The 14,936-nt window shown below is 36.3% G+C and overlaps 1 protein-coding gene across 2 annotated transcripts in view; it reads left to right on the forward strand.

The window, feature by feature from the left end:
- The window catches only part of JMY (junction mediating and regulatory protein, p53 cofactor), a 65,872-nt gene that overhangs the window by 1,776 nt on the left and 49,160 nt on the right, over nt 1–14,936 (forward strand). The window lies entirely within an intron of this gene.

The raw sequence follows: 14,936 nt of genomic DNA on the forward strand, positions 1-14,936 counted from the left end.
TGTTTTTGTACTTCTGTCGCTTCATGTAGAATGCACCAGGTCCAGGGGTGACTATGTGCGTGTATCAGGCTGTGCATTTTTAGTTTTTGTAAACACCATCAGAGTTCTGCTTAAGGCTGTAATTCAAATTTAGCTGTTTCTGCAGCCCACGTATATCCTACGGTGTAGTGCTTTCAGAAATGTGTGGTGGTGAATCTTAGGTTTTTCTAACCCTTAATGATGTATGAGCATACATGCTTGCTATTTGTGAAGATGGCATAGTGTTGAGTCTAGGTAGGATTCTATGATTTCTGTAGTGATTAAAGTTACAGAGTATTAGAAAAATGTTGTCTTTTCAGTCGTGAAATCATGACAAGGGCATTTCAGTGTAGCACTGTCAGATACAAGTTTATTTCCAAACTGTTAAATTAGAATATATCTTTGTGAATTTTTCTTATTACTTTTTTCCACTGCTATTTAAAGGGCTGAATTATTCATTGTTAATTGTTACATATTACTAGTCATCAGTCTAACAATGTTCTGCAGAAGTTTTAACGCGGAGCATGTGGAATTGTATAATCTACCATTTTTGGCTGCATAAATGATTGGTAACATGTGCCTAGATTCAGTTGGCCTTCTGCTGAGCAGTTTTTGGGAGTAGCTAATCAGTATGAGAAATGTTCCTGTTAAATGAAGAGTTTGGGTACTGGCTATCTAACTCAAAGTTCATGGTGTTTCTTAAGAAACACCCGTTCAAATTTTCTGTGCAAGAATTATTTGCTTCTTAGAGTCTCAACTTTGATCTTATTAGCACCAGTGCTGCAGTCAAAAGATAAATCAGTTATCAGTAGTCACTACAAGCTTTATCCGTAAACGTTCTGTTCTCTGCTTAATGTTCATAATCTGGTGCAGACAAAATGGCAGATCATGTTTGTGTACTTGACTACAGTAGTCTTCCTTTCTCATGGTAACCAATCTACTAGTGTGCCTTGTGTCAGTAAGAGGTACTTCTGTCACTGTCCATTGTGTAAATCAATCCTTCTTTAATTAAAGGTAGTTCATGTTTAAGAAAAGAAACCAATAGAATGACCTGCATTTTCCCTTTTGGCTCTCAAGTTTCTCTTTTCCTTGCTTCTTAGTGGTTTACTTGGTCCACAGTGTTTTTCGTTGAAGCAAATGCTGATATTGCCTGCCATCGAATTCTGAGCAAATGAAGCAATGGGTGATGGGTGTTGGTATTTCTGAAGTAAAGGTTTCTCATAATTTTAGGTAGAACGTGCTGATCCAGTGTTTCTTCTCATTGTTTGATTTACTTTTCTAGCTATACCTGAAATCTGCCTGTTGAGAATGTTGGACTAGTTGAAGTAACAATTCTAAGCATTTTACTTTCAGATTTTACTTCTTAAAAGAAGTTTTAAGGAGGTGGGGAAGGGAGTGAAGGCCATCGGGCAACTAAATACTAAGGAGCATATACAGGACTTTCATTTACATAATGTTGCAAGGAGTATAAGTTTAAAACACCAAGGATTTGGTTTAACATGGTAAGATGTGCTTCTGAGGCTTATCATTACTTCCTGTGTCTCCTTTTCCAGGGCAGTTTTCTGTGTGCAGTTACAGTCTTCAGAAGTGCTTGCAGTTTCTTATGCTTATGTTTTTTTTGGTGTGAAGGGACAAAGTGAACAGCAGAACCTCTCCTGTTCATTGCCTCTGCTTACTCTATGTGGCCATCTGTTGCTCCAATTTATTCTCAAAGTAATTAATGGTTGTTGCTTTTTGTAATAGGCATTTTTATCTCTGTCACAATTATAAGCCTTTGGTAGGCCAGCAGAATGTTACAAGTAGAAACAGACCCAAGATGAGAGGAAAAATAGTTGCAGAGTAGTTACATGACATGGAATTATTTTCTTCTGCATAACTTAGTGTTTTGAAATAGCGCATCTTTTATTTTATCCTAACAAAACTGTTAATTCTATAATAACTTAAGGACAACTGTGTCAAAGTAAATTCTCGTATCTAAGGGAGTAAAAGTTATTCTGCCTCGGTTTTTTTGGACAACTATTAGTCTCTTATTTGCAGCCTGGTTTATTAAGATTTATGCCTGTTTAAAAATTCCTCGGGTGCTCAGCTACAGAGCTAAACTCCCAAGTAGAAACATGATGTAAAACCAGTTAATGACCAGATAAAAAGATGTTACTATTTCAAAACAGTGGATACCACCAAATCATTCTTTAGCATTACAGCTTCTTGGCCAGTATTTCTAAGACCTTAACATTTTGTATCTAGAAGGCAGAAAAGGTTATTTTCTCTACTCCTTACTGACAGTTTTCTGGCTGTTACAGTGTGGGAGGACCTTTTCAGGCTAAGTGTACATGCTTTTAAGTCTTTGTGAACATAGTAATATCAAAGATGGTTACTACATATTTGTCATAGCTGTGTTGGCAAAAAGTTGAATGTCGTCACAGTTTTACTGAATAAGAAGTGCTGTTAGTATAAACTATGATTAACAGGGCTTGGTGGCATAGTTGTGCCAACAAACATTCTGTTGTATGCTTATCCTTTTCTTGCTCTTGCATAGCAAGTTGTAAGTAAGGAAGCCTCTCTTTACAATTCATGCCTACTTTGGCATGTTTGAGTTAATGCTACCTGTAAATCTCGCTTTTCCTTAGAGCACAAAAGCTGCAGCAGTCTGGAATTTGGCAGGTGACACTAAATGTCAGTTATAAAACCAGTTGCAGACTTGCTTTCATTTTGCTGTTTGTCTACATAACTTGTGGATTCTTATTACTGTAGGCAGACTGAAAGACCATTCTGCACATCTGTTCTCTGGGTTCTTTTGAGTTGCTCCAATATGAAAGCTCAGAAGTGTGTCAGTAAATGGTTTCTTCAGAAGAAGTTCTGAGAGCATCTTGTTTTCAGTGTCTAACTTCTGACTGCCCTGGGGCTGGCAGCATCCCCCTTGTTCAGTGGAATGTTAAGCACCAAACTAACTGCGTGAACTTCAGTTTTATGTTGGTTGACTTAATTTTCTTGCAACTAGAAAGGTTTGTGAAAAATAAGATCAGAATGTTTTATGTGTTTTGTTACAGTAACAACTTCTTTTTAAGAAGAAATTTTTTTCTTGTTTGCTGTTGGTGTGGTGGTTTTTATTTCTTCATTTGTTTGTCTCTTTTAAGAAAGCTTTTCTGTTACTTTCTTCCTAGCTGTTAGGTGTGCTTGTAGGGAGGCACTCACAAAAATTAGTTTTCCACAGGTAAAGTGACCTGTTCGTATTTGATGATCTGCTAAGCACAGTGTGATTTAGAAAGATTTCAACATCAAGGTGTTAAATTATCCAAAATTAAGTAATCCATACCGCTGTGGAGAAGTACTTAGTGCACTAGTACAAAAAAATAAACACTGGCAGTGGTGTTTCTATCAAAACCAGTGTAACATCTCTATGAAAGAGTACAGAAAACTGAACCGCGGATGTTAGCTACAATAGCTAGATTCTGCAGATGCATAAGGTGTCTTGTGGGACAAAAGAACATAGCCTAAATTAAATTGGCATGCATAGAGGGTTAAAATGAGATATACTGTAGTTTTTTGGGGGGTTTTAATCTCTACTGAAATATATAGAACAGAATCAGACTATTGCTGAGCATTCTGGAAATGCAGCCTATTTTTGTTTGAGTTCTGTTACGAACTCAGTAGTTACAGAGGTAATGCTTTTTTTCCAGTAAAACCGTTTTGATTCATTTTGAATACTTTGTAAATAAGCCACATAAGTTACTATTAGACAAAATGTAGTGTGTCAGTAGTTGTAGAGCATGCTCCGTACAGCAGGTAGATCAGCCCCACATTCATAAGAACAGTTCTGTGAGAATTGTACTCTGTCTCTCAGCAACTTCTGTTGTTGTCCAACTGAAGATTTTTTTTTTTTTACCCCTCAGTTTGTTCTTGAAGGCCACCTTCCACCTATTTACCTAATCAGCAGTTGGAGTCATTAGCAGTCGCATTTGGTTGTTAGAGTAGTCTTGAGGTAACAAACATTTCAAATGTTTGGCATTTTAGTGACTGAAAGTTCATAACTGACTCATTCTGTAAGTATACCCACTACTCAAGGTAAGAGCATATATTTTTACAAAAGCAGAATTAAATGTGCAGTGGTTCCTCTCTGCACTTTCTGCAAATGATGAAAGCATAAGCCAGGTAGGTATTTCGCTTCTTAAAGTTTCTGAACTTTTGAATTTCAATGGATTTCTGAAATGCAACATTTATTTACATACACAGAACACAAGTTAAATGCTTTTTGTAAGGAATTGATATTACTGAAAGACATGGAAGTAAAGTTGAGAGGGCTGTATCCTTTGAGAGATGTTTGGTTCCCTGTAGCAGCAAGGATGAATAAATATCTCAGCAGTTTAACCATATGGTGGACACTATTGTGGAAAATCATAGCTGTTATTACATACCATTTTAAAACAGGTGCTTTAAAATGTCTTGTAGGACATCAGCATTTAGAGTACATTAGACCATCTTACTACCATGTTGTTTTCACTTCAGTCTGTGAATTAAAACCTTCTGAGTCCTAAGCACAATATCTTTTACCTGGAAATCTTTTATTTTTCCTTCTTCCATTTGATATCTTCCCAATTAAATGATTGTTTTTCTTCTGTTCTTCCCTTTAACTTGTCTTTCATAGTTAGCAGCAAATTGCTTGTGATCGCTTATAACTTGTGGTTGCAGGTTAATTAGGGTTTTAGATATGGCCTTTGTTTTTGCCAATCTTTTTGTACTGTCTTTTCCAGCCTCAGTCAGATTCTTGTGTTGTATCTGAAGTTATAGCTCTTTTTCAATTTTGTTTCCCTTCCTGTTATTCTAAATGGCATACATATGTAGATGAACCTAATATGTTGGGTTTTTCGTAACATCTTAGTTTGATAAGAGCTAGCTGGGGGTGTATACTACTACCACTGTATCTGAAAACATTGAAATATTTAAAATAATTTCTTTTAAAAATAATTGTAGTTCTTCAAGATTTTTACATGCTATGTGCACAAAGATAAGGACATCTGCTCGTAAAATTAAGTTTTCCGTGACAGAATTTAAGTACTACATGAAAAAAAAAATAACACTTTCTGTAGAACGTACCAGTACTATTCAGGATGATGCTTAGTAAGCTTAGACCGAATGTTTAGAAACTGAACACAGCAGCTTGCCAGTCTGTTTCATGTTTTTCTTCCCTACACAAATACCTGGGAGAAAAGGAAAATGAAATAAAATGCAATACATGCTCTGCTTAGCAGTGGGAATTGGGGTTCAGGAATCATTTTAATATTGTAGTTGTGGAAGTATTCTGGTGAGAAGCTTATTTGATATTACATTCAAAACTTGAATTGTTTGTTTCTCTAGATGTGGAGAGAGAATTCTTCTGTTTTGATTTTTTTTGAAGTTGTTCTGGCTGTTACGCAGTCAGAACATTTTCATATGTGAAAATACTTTGAAGAGGTTTGTACAATGTGTGCAATAAAAATACTTTTAGGTATGGAATTGGATGGGTTTTTCTCTTTCCCTTTATATTTACATTTCTTTATCTGGCATATTTTTCTCCATTTTGCCAGCATTGCTTTCCTTCTCTTTCAGTTTAATGCCTTACGGTACAATGCTTTTTTAAAGCTACGTTCAATATTCAGTAAGTTTTTTCTCTCCTTGGTTTGTATGATACTATTGTATATATAGGCTTAGAATTAGAAAGCAGATTCTTTCTAATAATTGCGTTGTCTTAAATTTCTTTCCATAAATGCCTGTAGGTGTTTACTAAAAAAAAAAAAAAAGCACAAGTTTTTAATTTACAGTGCAATAGATAGCTTATAGGTAAGACGCTTTAAAAATTGATGTGTTAAAAAGATGTGTTAAAAATTGAGCATTGTGCTCTATTGCTGTTCAGCATGACAGTATTCCAGGGAAGGGGCATATAAGGTTAATGGCACATGTAGATTTAACCATATTGTATATACTGATCTTGATGTTTTTGAGGAAAGGAACCTGAGCTGGTACACTTTAGAACAATTTGAGTTATGCATTTTGCATTGCACTAATGCCTCTGCAGCCATTCAGAATAAGAATCTCGGATAGTTTGCTAAAAATCCAAATCCCCGCTTTAAGAATAATACTATTTAATAGTAAATATGTAAGAATGTTTTAGGAACAATAAGGAAAAAAAAAATTGTTACGTCATTACAAGAAGTAGTTCAGTCTCCTCAGAAATCTGTTAATGGTATCTGCAAGTGTATGAGAAATTGTCTAAGAACAATTGTTAAAGCCCATGAATAACTTCAAATGGGGTTATACGAATATAGGAAATAGTCTACATTTGTTGGGTTGGAGATTGGATGATCTCATGGTATCTTCCAGTCATAAACTGTATAAATTAATAAGGAAAATGTGTTTCTGCTTTAATTAGTTTGTTGTTGAAACTTGCCTAACTTCCATTTTCTGAAGAATTTGGGCCTGAAATATGAACCAAGCCATTGTTAGTTTGTCTGAAGACTCTACAAAGAATTTTAACACATAGGGCTATATTTCAACTTGCAGTGTAACCATAAATGTCTCCTTGTTTTCTGACCTCTACTTTTCATCTATGTTCTTGATTCCTGATAATTCCTGATTGGAGGCTTTTTTCTGCAGTTTGGATTTTACTGTTTAACTCTTACGGTTGTAGCCAGAAAGGTGCTTTAGTGTGAAGTCAGCTCCCTGGTGCACTGATTTTTGAAAATTGTCATGTGGCACTACTGAGACTAGATGTAAAGAAACTCCTGCTGATTACTGCTTATGAGTCAACTGACTTGTCGCAGAAGTTATAACAGAGATTGTTTGAAGTTAAGAAACCTTTAACCCATAAGCCCCTATCTCTGCATTTCCTTTCAGTTTATTCTTTTCTGCTTGTAGTATTCATACAATAAAAATTATCAAATGGATATGGATTTTTCCTTTGTATAGGATGGACACAATTGCACGCTCAGAAAAATTTGAGTGCTCACTGAACGTTTTTCTATTTTTTTTGGTCAAATAGTTGTTCAAGAAGAGATGTTGCAGAACATTTCCATTCACTGGTCTGTTCTACTCTTCTTTTTTTCTCTCAATTCTGAAAATGGTTATTTGCTTTGTACTACTGTTATAGTACTTACCCAAATTGCATTTGTAAACAGCTATTTACATGGCCTTCTTTTGGAAAAAAGTGCAGTGCATATTGGCGTAGGGAACCCGGATTATTTTTCCTTTGAAGAGTGTTCAAGGAATTAATTCAGATTTGTTTGCCATGACTTGCAGGCAATGTATGCAGGTCATCTAAAATGAGTAGCACTCTGTTTTTTGTACAGCAGCTTTGCATAGTGGCTTTTTCAGATACTGTAGGGAGAGGATTGTGTAAAACATTTTTCAATAATTTAGAATCCCAGATTATGATGTTAGAAGGTGCCTCTACAGATTTCCTAGTTGAACCCCATTGCTAAAGAGATACTAATTTAGGTTAGCGAGTTTTGTTTGTTTTTAACACCTTGACAAGAACTGCATATGCTATATTAATTTTAAGGAAATTCCAAAAAAGAAAAAAATGCAACAGTTCTGATGTGAAGCTTTTGGGGGGGAAATCTGTAGTTGTAGAAGTTTTTTAAAGGTTGCAATATATCTTCAAATAGATTTGTGGCTTCAGAGCCCAAGTTGGTGCAGTTTGCTGCTCTAAGAAAGTTATTCAGACTTGGAAGTAGTGTGGTGTTTGCTTGCAGTCATCAGTTCTCAGAATTTCTGATTGAGCCCTTGTTACTCTAGAGTTGTATAATTCAGGAAAACAAACAGATTCTGGTGGAGTTATGTAAATAAATAAAAATTCCAAACTCCTTCAGATATTGGAGTGGTCCTGGAAGTGTTTAATAGGTAAATTGTATGTAACGTTTCAACTGTGTTCAACAACATTTCATGCTGTTGTATCATGTGTATTTTATTTATGCATTATATTATTTTCCTCTCACTTGCCATGAAAGAAGGAAGAAAACTAACCCAGATGGATAGAGTCTGTATTCATCTGATAATAGTTAAAATTTATTCTGAAATATTTCTTCATGAAAACGAAATATTTTCGTGTTGTGAAGGTAATTAATAGCTTGCTATTTGCGTGGTATTTGCCGCTAGAGTGGGAGGTAAAGCAGCAATGCATGACAAGGGATTTCAGGAGTTTCTTCATATATCGGCCTTGTAATAGTGGGCTTTTTATTGGTCATTTTTTATGTTGTATTCAACTTCTAAAAAAATGTTATTTTAGCTTATGAACCTTAGAAATTTGTGCTTCCTGCTTAGACATCACTTTTTGTGTAAGGAAAAAAGGAGTGGGATGGAACTGGAAGAAGGAAAGGAAGAAGAATGGGAAGTGGGATATGCTTTCAGTAAGAGCAAGCCATAAACTCAGCTCAGCTTTAAAAAGTTAATTCAGCTTTACCATTGCTTTGCATCTGGTTTTGATGTAATGCTTTACTACTTTTGGATTCAATTTTAAAAAGCTGAACCTTACCTCAATATCAAGATTTGAGCATATCTGCTACTAGGCCAATGCATTGTACTGATGAGTACTAATTCTGCACTGAAAGTCTGAGTCCCAGGAGTTAACTTCAGTGTGATGTTGATAACATTGTTTTCATTTTTTTGTTGCCACCAAATTCTCACATTTGTTTATGTTGAAAACTATTTGCTGTTCAGCAGAGTGGTTTCAGCCCAGTGTGTCTATCCTGACATTGCAAGCTGTACACAAAGGGGCTTTAGAGTAGTGTAGTAATAACTTGCATTTAAGGAGTACATTAGATGATTAAATGCTAGTTTTAGGCATTGTCAGTATTGACACTGTTTAGTATCTTTTTCTGCCAACTAACATTGCATGGAAGAATAGGGTTCATGGACCAAAAATTGGTGTATACAATGGCACAGCATGAACCCTCTGCATCCCTTTTGGGGGTGGAGAGGGGAGGGAGAGGGAAGGGGATGGGATTGGGCCAATGCAGAAAAAGTTCCTTAGAACTCATTAGTACATGACAGCTCTTTGCCAAGCCTTCAGGGTGAGGTGTTGTGTAGAAGTTTTTGTTCGAAGTTGTAGTGTTCCAACTGATTGGTGATTCATTAGTGACTTTATGTTTTAGTTATTTTAAACCGTTCCAAAGTGAAGGAGTTCCAGAGTACTATATTAACTTTGAAGTAAGGTATTTACCTTGCGTCTATTTTACTTGTTACATTGCAGTGTAAGTACTTATTTCTTTGTTCCTAACAGCAGAAAAATGCCTAGCAGTCCTATATAATTAGCTTTTGTTCCCATGATTTATGGAGTTTATTTGTAGCTGTATTGTTTCAAAGTAATATACTGAATTCAAATACCTGGGTTTTATGGCTACTCACTTGACGCAACAGCATAATTCAGGAGTGGCACAGCCACATCATACAGCATGGTAAGGTGATTAGAAAAGTACCACCTTCAACATCTTAAAATTAAAGCAACTTTACTATGTTTGTCTTACTTTCCTTTACTAACTTTGTCTTCTTCACAGAGAAGGAGATACATAGTTTTTACTTGTTGATATGCACCTATTCAGCTTTTAGGAAGAGAATTTGTGTGCCATATATTGTTGTCAGAGTTGGCAGCTGTAAACGAGCCTTGTGATGTTCCAAGTTATATGTGGAATGTTCTGCTAAGATTTCTATTTAGAGTGTTGAGTGGAAGGAGAGAAAGTGCATTGTTCAGTAACACTGCATGCGTGAAAATAATGTTCGGCTCAGTTGGCTGCATTAAAATACTGCTTCATTTTTCCTTCAATAATTCTGTTCTTTTCTGCTGACTTGAATTACAGGTAGAGCATTGCAGTGAGGTGCACTTTGGTAGGTGGTGTAAATGAACTTAGTGATTGTTGCTGTCCCAGGAGCTGTTAACGTGAGTGCAGATGAAAAGAGGCTGTGATGGTCAGTCTGCAGCCTTCTGCCATAGGCTTACAATGTACTCTCAGGTGCTGTGCTAAAAGACAGTTTTAAATGGGGTTTAAAATGAAGTGCCTTACTTGATGTGAGCAGCAATCCATAGCCCTGGGAGGTAGTATGGAACATCTTATGGAAGTACTGCATTTTATATCCTAGATTTCAAACAAAACATGTTTTAGTTCCTGATACCTTTTTTCTGCTATTGTTTTTTGCTGTGTGTGTATTCAGTGTTTGTTTGATAGAGTAGCTGCAAATTTGATAAACTTGTTTGTGTGTGTTTTATGTGTGTTAGTTTTGATTACTTTAGATCAGTCCTTTTGCAGACAGCCACTCAGAGAATCCTCCTTCCTTAAAAATACAGACAATAACCTTTGCTATGCACTGGTGTGGGCTTGAATCCTCTAACTTCTAAAGCTTGATTGGAAAAAAAAAAAAAAAAAAAACACCTGGATTTTTTTGTCCACTCAGTCGATGAAGGATTGCTTTATGTAGCAGTTATAACCTGTGGTTTCCAAATCAGTTCAATACATAACTCACTTATTTGTATCTTCTTTCAGTCTTAAGCACTTAGGCAGATGAGGTGAAATGCTAATTCTTACACCTCTAGTTCTGAGCAGTATTACACGATTTATTCAAGCTATTCCAACTCTGTGTCTAACTTTTGTATTCTCTTAGGTGATAACAATAGAATATATTTTGGATCTGTATTGGAGAATCAAGCTTTGGTCAGTTACTGATGTGTTTGTCTGCTGTAGTTATGCAACTTGACATTCTGTGTTACAAAGCCGAGGATGTTGATGGCAATGTGCTCATGCAAACAGCTGAATTCATAGAATTGTTGAATCACAGAATGGCTTGGGTTGAAAGGGACAACAAGAATCATCAAGTTCCTACCTCTCTGCCATAGACAGGGCCACCAACCTCCAGGATGTCCTGGAAATATTGGCAAGTAATATGTAGCAAAGCAGGCATTGAGAACTGAAATTAATAAAAGAATAACTGTAATTACCTGAAGGAAGTCTGTAGTGAGCTGGGTGTCAGCCTCTTGTCTTGTGTAACTAGTGATAGGACTAGAGGGAATGGCTTCAAGCTGTGCCAGGGGAGATTCAGGCTGGACATTAGGAAACACTGCTTCTCTGAAAGAATGGTCAGGCAGTGGAATGGGCTGCCCAGGGAGGCGGTGGAGTCACCGACTCTGGAGGTGTTCAAGGAATGTTTGGATTTTGTGCTGAGGGGCATAGTTTACTGGGAATTATTGGTGACTGGTGGGCATTCGCACTGGATGATCTTGTAAGATTTTTCCAACCTTGGTGATTTTGTGATTCTATGATGGTCTATTCTCTAATTACTATTATTTCAAAAATATATGCAGACTTAGGAAGGGATTGAAATATTTATTTTTCATTTTAGCTACAGCTGGATTTGTGGCATGTTCATAGAGTTTTTATAAATTATCCAAACTATGAATAGTGAAAATTTTGAAAATAATAGCAAAGGTAATGTAAGAAAAGGACTTTCACTGATGGCTTTGGAGTAGCCTAGCTGAAGGTGACTTTCACGCAATTGCACTGCCATCTGTATAGATCAAAGATTTATGGACAAAATCTTTTTTCATATTGAAGACAGAAATAGTCTTTGGTATATAGTGGAAGTGTATGTGCAGTTAAGTCAGGGAAAAAAGTTTCCTGCTGACTAGAGTTTATCTGCATAATAGTTGCCTAAAATACATGAATTCATTTAGTTGTGAACAATATAACATCTGTGAAACATCATTCTTAAAATAAATACAGTATTCAATGGTTATTGCACTAGTCAGGCCTGTACAGGATATTACTCTGCCCTCCTCCACCCACTTCATTAAATAATATCTTTTTAAAAAAAAAAACGTGGAAGTAAAAATATTCATGATGAAGTGGTTAAAGTAAATGAATGGTAACACTGAATGTCAGTGTTAAGAATTAACCACTGGTGGGAATATAAAATATGCCACAGAAATTGTTCATTTATTTTATACTAACAGTTTGGAAAACACACAGTTTTAAGGTGCTGGGTTGGTTTAGGCATTTGGCCAGCTGAACCAATATCTCTGCCTCACTAAAATATAATAGCTGAGTTTTTGTATTTCTGTAATAGAAATTAGATCCTTTAGGTACTTCCTGCGTGAAAATTGGAACATGCACAGTTAAACTACCTGTGAGACTGTGGGGGGGGGGCAAGGCTTTTCTTATGACATTATTAATTCAGTGGATTCTCTGCTAGACGTAGCATTAACGTTATCTGATAGTCTAAATACTGTCTGGATGGCAGCCAGCTTAAAAAAAAAAAAACAAACTACTTCTGACTTGGTTCCTGGGCAGGAAAAACTCCCTTGAACTGCACTGTAGAGCAGAATGGGAGGGCACGGATAACGACATCTGTCTGCTCTCCCCTTTAGGACAGATAGTAATAAACCAGTCTCTGTGCCTCATTGTCTTGCTGACCATGCCTACGAAGAGAATCAAAGCTGTTATGCCTCACTGCATTGGTGAAGAGTGTGGTAATCACATCAGTTTCAAAAAACGGGAGAGGGTAGTCTGATGCTTCTCTATACCCTTAGATTGTGCATATCATAACTATCACTTCAAATGTAGGTCATAATTTCTGTGTTGTTTGTTTTTTCTTTTCCAAAACTGGATCATTTATATTTCTTCTGTCTCTTCTTTCCCTCATGTAGCTTTTAACTCAAGTGAAATTTGAGCCAATGGTTTTATGATACTGATCTGATGAAAGAAAATGTATACATGCTTTTGAGCTGATTCGCAACCTTTCTAAGAGATATAGCTGTTTTTTCCTCTCAAATGCAGACTGAATGAGCCTTTATACAAATGTGCTTATGGACAGGTGTGTGTAGCCTGTATTAAGAGGCAGGCAACTTTCCTACCTATTTTTAAGAATATCCGTATTTGATAGCCCTTTGGTCTAAATCAAAGGAGGTGGTATTTGGTTGTTTCTGAATCAGCTTTCCAGTGTTGTCTTTTTAATTGAAACTCTAATTGTGTGGGAATTGCATCACCATTTTCATTCAAGAAAAAAATAAGTCTTTGTTAGGCACAGGACATGCAGCATGTGTGGTTTGTTGCTGTAGGAATGAAGAAAGGCCTTGTGTTAATAATTTAAGACAATAATATGTGTTGTGTGAATAACATGCCCTTGCTTGTATTTGTTTTTAAGAATTTACTCCTTGAGGATTTGGTATTTTGAATAAGTTGGGAAGCATTTCTAGGCATAGAATTAGGGGAATCCCAGCAGCAGGCCAAACCAAATTGAATGTGGACAAGGCTCTCAAATTATGCCTGTTTGCTTATTTTATCTATGTACATGAGTGTCAGGATACCTCATTATGTTATCAGTCCAATTTCTGTTTATGGAATTTTCTCTGAATAACTAGCACTGTAAGTAGATGAATGCTGCCAGTGTCCTGAAATACCTTTGCACTGTATGGATGGGCATACGTTTGAAATTAATCTTCAATTTCTGGTGCCTTTTTAGTCTTAGTTCTGCAAAGCTGTGACTGCCTTCCACAGTACCAAAACTATCACAAAGGCCTTAAGAGTCATCTGCAAATAATTAGAAAAACAAAACAAAAAAGAAAAAAAAAAATCAACTCTGTATTGCTCTTATTCTTAAATTAGATTATTTAAAATACTCCTTTAAAGGGTGATATTGATATGCTTTTTTCTAATTTTTCTTACTTCTCTTTATTGCCCTGTATAGTTTGTGTATCTACAGAATAGTAGGATTTCATCCTAAAATGAAATAAGCAGTTAATAAGCCTAAGCCACTACCAGAGTGGCTTATAACTAACGTTATAGTGTATTACAGATATATTGTAACAGTTCGCTTGAGAGAAAAGGTTTGTTTTTTCAGTGTGTTGATGGAGGAATAACTACAACTTTGGGATTACAGGAAGGTTTTTGATATGCCTGTACAAGTAGGGGAAAGCTTGAGTATGGCAACTGTATTTTGAGGCACCAGTGGCAAGCAAGAAGAGCTAGGAAAGTGGAGGCTTTATAGTCTGAAAGACTAAAACTGGAAGAATGCATAGTCTTTAGAAATTTAGGAGTCAAACCCAGAGTGCCTGGACTGACTGTCCGTTCAGTTGGCGGTTCAGTTGTGTGCATTTAGCCCAGAACATGCATAAAACATTAGTTTTATAGTCTGCAAACCACAGAATGCTACTCAGTACCCTCACTGAGAACTTGAACACCACAGGATATTACATACTGCTGGCAGTCAGCAGAAGGGCATAGTGAGTGAGCCTGGAGTAGGAACAATTTCTGAGGCAGAACTGTTTAGGTGAAACAACAAATTGTTATGTTGCTGATGAGAAACATCGTCACTATTCTACAGTCTCATCCAGATCTCCCTTCTCCAAAAGCCTTGCTGAGGGAAAATATTTTATGGCTTGTCATCTGTCAATCATCTCAATGATCAGCAAGCAAATTAAGCTACTATAAGCCTCTCTGATTCCTGTTTCTTAATCTTGTCCAGTATTTAGAGATTCAGAGAAATTGATGCAGTGTGGTGGGAATCATCAAATGCAAAATTTGTATTAGTTTTTTTCTTTTGAGTAACAAACACAGCAGAATAATATGAATATAATGGAACAGAGTGGACTACTGTGGTAAGAATATGTCTTTTGACATTTCTGGGATACAGATAAATCAGATGCCAGAGAATTATTGATCAAAGATTCAGTTTCTTATCTGCAGTTCCTTCTATTTTGTTTTCCAGTATTCATGCTCGATGCAGTCATGTATAAAGCAAATATTTCTTGTAAACTGAGAATCCAACTCAAGTGACCACAAAGAAGATACAAAACGGTTATTCTGTAGTTTCCCAATCTGTGTTTAGTTAAACATTTGACCGTGAGCATATGCTTTTGAGGTGGTGAAAGGAAGGTCAAGAGACTTACTTTCAGGGTCTGAGAG

The sequence above is a fragment of the Phasianus colchicus genome, chromosome Z, assembly GCF_987193195.1.
Source record: "Phasianus colchicus chromosome Z, bPhaCol1.hap1.1, whole genome shotgun sequence".
In the NCBI taxonomy this organism is placed as follows: Eukaryota; Metazoa; Chordata; class Aves; order Galliformes; family Phasianidae; genus Phasianus; species Phasianus colchicus.